This window comes from Nyctereutes procyonoides, unplaced genomic scaffold (assembly GCF_905146905.1).
Source record: "Nyctereutes procyonoides isolate TBG_1078 unplaced genomic scaffold, NYPRO_anot_genome, whole genome shotgun sequence".
In the NCBI taxonomy this organism is placed as follows: Eukaryota; Metazoa; Chordata; class Mammalia; order Carnivora; family Canidae; genus Nyctereutes; species Nyctereutes procyonoides.
Window position 1 is genome coordinate 1812881 of NW_026575143.1, and position 7864 is coordinate 1820744.

General features: G+C 38.7%; 1 pseudogene; it reads right to left on the reverse strand.

The window, feature by feature from the left end:
- Nucleotides 1-5118: 5118 nt before the first annotated feature.
- LOC129499061 (PRA1 family protein 3-like) lies at nt 5119-6130 on the reverse strand (annotated as a pseudogene).
- Between the last annotated feature and the right edge of the window lie 1734 nt (nt 6131-7864).

Here is a 7864-nt window from a genome sequence, read left to right on the forward strand (position 1 = left end):
CAGATAAACACAATTTACCAAAAAGAAGACAACCTGAACATTTGTATATACTAAGTAAATGGAATTTGGTAATCAGTAATTTTCCCATAAAGAAAACTCTAGACCAAATAGTCTTGGTGAATTCTATTAAATAGTTAAGGGGGGAAAAATGACAATTATACACAAATTCTGTCAGAATAGACATAAGTCCAGAAAATCTTATAAGATATGACAAGAAAAGAAAATTATAGATTATACAGAGATAGAGGCAATAATCCTTACCAGTAATTACTAATTGAAGTGAAAAAGGAAAACATATCATGACTAAGGGTTTATTCCAGGAATGCAAGATTGGCTTAGCATTTGAAAATCAATGTAATCTCTATATAACAGAATGAGGGAGAAAAACTTTATTTTTGTATTGCAACCCAATGCAAATCAAAATCCCAGTAGGCTTTTTGTAGTAATTGAAATTTGATTCTAAAATTTCTGTGGAAAAGCAAAAGCTCTAAAATAGCCAAAAATCTTGAAAAAAGAACAAAATTGAAGGATTATACTACCTCATTGAAGGATTTACTATGAAGCTGCAAAAATCAAGATAGCATGATTAAGCAAAATAACAGAAAAATAAGTCAATGAAACAGAGTAGAGTCCAGAAATAGATCTACACATATATGGTCAATTGACTTTACAAAGGCACTGTGATGTTTATCTGTGAGCTTGGGTAGGTTATGGTGCCCAGTTGTTTGGCCAAACACTAGACTACACGTTGCTGTGAAAATTTTGTAGATATCATTAATGTTTATAATCAGTTGATTTTAAGTAAAGCAGATTTCTCTAAAGGATGTGGGTGGGCCATACCTAATCAGTTAAAAACTTTAAGAGCAAAAAAGAAAGGAAGATTCCAGGAAAAGAACAAACTCTGCTTCAAGACTATAACATAGAAATCCTGCTTGAGTCTATAGCTTGCTAACCTGCTCTACAAGTTTTGAACTTGCCAATCCTCAAAATTATGTTAAAAGTCCCTCTGTTAGAGGATAGGCATAGAGAAAGACAGAAAGAATAAGTAAATATAAATAACTTCTACAAATCAGTGACAAGGGGTAAACAACCAAAAAATTTTTAAATGGTCAGAAAAAGTACAGGTATTTCACAAAGGGAGATATATGACTGAGTAATAAGCAAGTGACCAGGGAAATGTAAAGTAAAACCACACTAAGATACCATTTTATGCCCACTTCAATTGCTAAAACTGAAAACACTGACAACACTAATGTCAATGAGAATATGGAGCAACTGGAGATCTCATACTTTCTGGTTGAAGTGTAAGATGGAAACCACTTTGGATTAAAAAAACAAAAAACAAAAAAAACGGTGGGGGTATTCCTGGGTGGCTCAGCAGTTTAGCTCCTGCCTTTGGCCTGGGGTGTGATCCTGGAGTCCCGGGACTGAGTCTTGGGATCAAGTTCCGCATCAGGCTCCCTGCATGGAACCTGCTTCTCCCTCTGCCTGTGTCTCTGTCTCTCTCTCTCTGTGTGTGTCTCTCATGAATAAATAAATAAAATCTTTAAAAAAATGAAACCACTTTGGAAAACAGTTTGGCAGTTTTTACGAAACTATCCCATGACCCAAGGGAAATGAAATTATGTGTCTACACAAAGTCTTAGACAAGAATATCATAATTGCATCATATATAAAGCAGAAACTTGACACAACCCAAATTTCCATCAAAAGAAGTATGACTAGACAAATTAATATAGTCACATAATGCAATACTACTCAATAATTTAAAAAATGAACTATGGATACTTTTAAAACTATGGATGGATCCCAAAAATCTTATGCTAAGTGGAAGAAGGCAGACAGAAAAGAGTACATACTGTATGATTCCTTTCAAAAGGACTTCAAGACTGAGTTAAGCCAATATAAGTCGATCGAAATCAGAACAATAATTGCCTAAGGGAATGGGCACAGGAAAACTTCCTGGGGTGATGGAAGTGTTCTATATATTGTGATTTGGCTTAGTGACTACATAGGTGTATACATTAACCAGAGCTAATTGAATTGTACACTTAAGATCTGTACATTTAATAGTATATAAACATTTTAAATTAATAAACTATTTTTAGAGCAATCTTTGTTTTGCAGAAAAATTGAACAGCAAGTATACAGCTCCCAGATATTCTGTACCCCCATACATATACAACCTCCCTCCCACCAACATCCTGCAACACAGTGCTACACTGTTACAATCGGTGAGCCTACATTAACACATCATTACCCAAATCCATAGATTATATTAGGGTTCATTCTTGGTTTTCTGCACTCTATGGATTTTGACAATTATATAATTATATGAATCCACTATTGTAATATACAGAATGGTTTCACTGCCCTGTGCTCTGGGAATTCTTCCTTCCTCCCCACCCAACCTCTGGCAACTACTGATGTGTTTATCATATCTATAGTTTTGCCTTTTCCAGAATGTCTTGACTAATGTATGTAATCTTTTCAAATTGGCTTCTTTCACTTAGTAATATGCACTTGAGTTTCCTCCATGTCTTTTCATGGTTTGATAGCTCATTTCTTTTTTAGCACCAAATAATACTCCATGGTCTGGATGTACCACAGTTTATTTATCAATTTACCTACTGCAGGACATCTTGGTGGCTTCCAGGTTTGGATGGTTTATAAATAAAGGTGCTATAAATATCTGCATGCAGGTTTTTGTGTGAACAAGTTTTCAGTTCCTCTGAGTAAATACCAAAGGGCATGGTTGCTAGATCAAATGGTAAAAGTATGTTTAGTTTTACCAAACTGTCTTTCAAAGTGGCTGCAACTGTTGTCCCACATCCTCACAGTATTTGGGATTGTTAGTCTTTTGGAATTTGGACATTGTAATAGGTGTGTGTGATGTCTTTGTTGTTTTAATTTGCAATTCCCTAATGGCATGTGCTTAGAAATGCGTTGTTTAAAAATTGCTGAGTATTTTTGGGATTTTCCAGCTATCTTTCTGTTATGGATTTCTAATTTAATCCCATTGTGGTCTGAGAGCACACACTGTATGATTTCTATTCTTTTTTTTTTTTTAAGATTTTATTTATTCATGAGAGACACATAGAGAGAGAGAGAGGCAGAGACACAGGCAGAGGGAGAAGCGGGCTCCATGCAGGGAGCCCGACGCGGGACTCGATCCCGGGTCTCCAGGATCAGGCCCTGGCCCAAAGGCAGTGCTAAACTGCTGAGCCACCCAGGCTACCCCTGATTTCTATTCTTTTAAACCTGTTGAGATGTGGTTTACAGCCCAGAATGCAGTCTATCTTGACGAATGTTCCATATGATCTTGAGAAGAATGTGCAATATGATGTTGTGGAATGAAGGAGTCTATAGATGTCAGTTATATGCAGTTAATGGTATTGTTGAGTTCAACTATGTCTTTATTGATTTTATGCCAGCTGGATCTATCCACTTCTCATTTCTTGCTTTTGATCCACTCTAACAGTCTGTCTTTTAATTGGTCTATTTAAACCATTGATGTTTAAAGTGATTGCTGATTTGGTTATATTAATATCTACCATATTTGCTACTGTTTTCTATTGTTGTTCTTTGCTCTTATTTCTGTTTTTGACTTTTTTTTGCCTTTTGTGGTTTTATTTATTTATTCATTTATTATTATTATTTTTTAATCTTCGATAAATTTTATTCTCCATATTTGGATAAGGGTACAAACTCTAGACCATGTCTATCAAGTCGTGGTGATATCACTGTGGTAGAGATGGAGGCTGCAGGTTGGCTGAAAAAATGAAAATGCAAGAAAAACCAAGAGCAGCATATGTTGTTGCTGCTTCTTTTAGGACGCACGCAGTCTCTTCAGTAAGTACTGCTCCAGTTGTCTTCATAATTCAGTGTTAGGGAAACCCAAATGTTTTCTGTTCAGCTATGAAATCACTCAATTGGCAAGCAAAACATTTTTGTATGATCTATTTCTAAATACACGAGAAATAAAAGGAAGAAAGTAACAGGATATATAAACTCAAGCTATCTTGATTCTAATGCCTATCTATAGAAACATACAGTTGTAACAACTGCCATCTAAAATTTTTATGAAGTGCAGAAGCCTTTGATGACTCGCATTTTCATAAGTCTTTTTGCTTGGTCATCTGCAGGTGCCGTTGAGGTTTCAAAGGATCAGCCATTATTGTGCTTTTTGTGCCCCTAAGGAATCAAGACAATGTACATTGATTTTCTTCTTTCTAAATGTTCCAGTTAAAAACTAAACTGAAAAACAATATAGGAAACATAATTATCTTGGACACCTGTCATAACAACAAAAAATAAGCAATATAAACAGAACTCATGTTTTATTTTTTTGTTGTTGCTTTTTTTTAAACAAGACCGTCAAGAGTAATATAGGGCATGTATCTATAACCTCCATAAAGGATGATAGTTAGGTTGCAACAAATACCTGCTAGCGCAAAGGCATTACTAGCATTTCAAAATTTTACCAAAATTTGACAGAATATTCTCCTCAGCAGCTATCTTTATATTTGTAAACAAAATAAAAACCGGTTTATCCAGTTTCCACTGCATGTCCAACAGGCAGCAAAGTGAGACAGATCGTCTTCGATTTTAAAAGAATAATAATAAAAAAAAAACTAAAATAGTTTAGACCGCACATATTAGGGTCCCAGGAAATATTTTTGGAGGATGCTGGAGGCTTGGGGGGATTGAAACAGGCTAATGCATGACATCCACTTGAACAGTTTTTTTTTTTTCATTTACTCATATTGCCTTGATACTTTACAATTAGTTTTTGCCTGCAAGTTAACAGTACTGTTGCTGTACAATGTAAAATTCTTTCTCGTTCATTTCTCTGAAGCAATACGTGTGATCCACTTCTTACCAGTTTGCATAAACACACTTGAAACTTCAGGCATAAGAGGAGGGTAGTCTCTTGCAGTTTCTGGGGGCTTCTCCCTGGAGCACGGTTGTTAACAGTTGACCTACATATGCGTGCTGCGTACAGAGGTGGATGGTACAGGCCCCCCCTACTTCAGGAACACATGCGGGAAGTAGGTCTGGACAAGGGCAGACTGCAACTTGACGTCCGCCGCAGCCCTCTCAGCAGGTCAGCTCTATTTATTCCTTCACTTTGCTGACAGTCCCTTCCTGCTGTTCTAGGGCATCTAGGACAATGCCCATCGGGGTCCTCTTCAAGCCTATCCCCTCCATGCTATTCTCCGGGTTGTTCTGGAGATTCCGAAGTCTCAACGACCCGCGCATGAACATCAGCAACAAAGGCAAAGCGATGCCAAGCACAGAGGCCGTGACGGCCCCAAACATGGATACGAGGAGGTGGCTAGCCAGCGTGACCACCCTGCACCACGACGAGCGTCGCGGGAGGCGCCCGGGCTGCCGCTGCTTCCTCGGCCGGAGGCCGGAGGCCGCGTTGGTTGGGGCTGCCCACGCAAGGCCCAGAGCACGAGCACCGCAGCGCTGCCTCGAGGGTCATGCTCAAGGGGCTCGGGAGCCCCACAGCGGAAATCATCGTGGCGGCCACCGCCAGGTAGTTGGTCTGACAACAGAGCAGGTTGCTCACGACGCGGTTGCTCCGTTCGGAAACGTCCAGTCCGGCGGGGCGAAGCGGTCAGAGCCGGCGAGGGATCGCCCCCCGCGCGGAGCGGGGCGAAATTCACGTCCGCGTCTCTCGCCTCTCCCTTTGGTGCTTTTTTTTTTTTTAATATTTTATTTATTTATGCATGAGAGACATACATAGAGAGAGGCAGAGACACAGGCAGAGGGAGAAGCAGGCTCCATGCACCGGGAGCCCGACGTGGGACTCGATCCTCGGTCTCCAGGATCGCGCCCTGGGCCAAAGGCAGGCGCCAAACCGCTGCGCCACCCAGGGATCCCCCTTTGGTGCTTTTGACTGCATATACGATCCCATTTTCTCTTCTCAGCGTATCAGTTATGCTCTTTTAAGATCGAAGTCTAATTGGCAATGGAACATCAGTTCCACACGCGAAACACAGTGATTTCACGACTCCATACGTCGCGCTACGCGCACGGTGGACACAGCCACCACCTGCCACCACACAATGCTGCCGCGGTACCATTGACGCGTACCCTGCGCGGGAGCTTTCGTCCCCATGACCCCTTCATGCCATAGATTCCCACTCCCTCTAACCCATTTTGCCCATTTCCCTACTCCCCACCCTCTGACAACCATCAGTTTGTTCTTTGTATTTATAGGTCTGCTTCCGCTCTGTTTGTTTGCTTGGTGTTTTTGGATTCACCGTATAAATTGAATCATGTGGTACTCGTCTTTCTCTGTCTGACTTATTTATCTAGCGTCTACCCTTAGGCCCATCCATGAGGTAAAGATGTCTTTCTTATGGCTGAATAATATTCCACTATACATACAAACACGCACACGCGCGCGTATGCACATACCACATCCTCTTTATCTATTCCCCTATCAATGGACACAGGTTGCTTCCATATTAGATACTGTAAAGAATGCTGCGGTGAACCTATGGTGCGTGTCTTTCTAAACTAGTGTTTTCATTTACCCGGTAGTGGAATTGCTAGACTGCATGGCATTTCTCTTTTTGATTTTCTTGAGGAACTTCCATAATGTTTTCCACAGCGTTTGCCCCAATTTACATTCCCATTAACATTACAGGTAGGTTCCCTTTATCCCACATCCTCACCAATACTTGTCATTTCTTGTCTTTTTGAGGCTAGCCATTCTGACTGGTGTGAGGTGATACCTCACTGTGGTTTTGATATGCATTTCCCTGATGATGAGTGATGCTGAGCATCTTTTTATGTATCTGTTGGCCATCTGTATGTCTTCTTTGGAAAAATGTCTATTCAAGTCCTCTGCCCAATTTTAATTGATTGTGTGTGTGTGTGTGTGTGTGTGTGTGTGTGTGTGTTGAGTTGTCTAAGTTCTTCATATATTTTGAATAGTAATCCCTTATCAGATACATCATTTGCAAATATCTCCCATTAAGTTCCCTCTTCATTTTGTTGATGGTTTCCTTTGCTATGCAAAAGCTTATTTTGGTGGTGTCAATTATACTTTCTTTTTCTTTTTTTTAATTATACTTTCTAAAGTGATTACCACAAACTTTTTGAAAGTGATTACCATAGACTTTGCAATACACATTAAAACTAATCTAAATTTACTTTCATATAACACTATACCAACTGACAGGTGGAACCAATACCTAATAATAACAAATATTTTAGGTATTAGGTATTATTAGGTATATATTAGGAATAACAAAATATTCCTAACTCTTCCCTCTCATTGCTCATGTTATTGCCGTCATTTATTTCACTTATTCAAGAGCATACATATATATATACACACATAACTTTATTTATATATACTGTATAAATATATATGTATAAATAAATATACATGGGTGGAGCATGTGACCCTTGATCTTGGGGTTGTGAGTTCAAACCCCATGTTGGATGTGGAGATCACTCAAAAATTAAAAAATATATATATATATATACATATATATGCTTAGCTGTATAGGTATACACTGTTGCTCTTATTGTTATAAACAAATTGTTAACTGTTAGATCAATTAAGAATAAGAAAAATATTTCTTAGGGGTGCCTGGCTGGTTCAGTCGAAAGAACAGGTGACTCTAAATCTTGGAGTTTTGAGTTCAAGCCCCATACTGGGTACAGAGATTACTTAAATAAATAAATATTTTTTTTTTAAAAAAAAGAAAGGAAAACAAATTTTTATATTACCTTCATTTAAACATTTTCCAGTACTCCTTTATGCAGATCTAAGATTCCAATCTATTTCACTTCCTTTCTCTCTGAAAAACCTCTTTTAACAATTCTAGCAATTCAG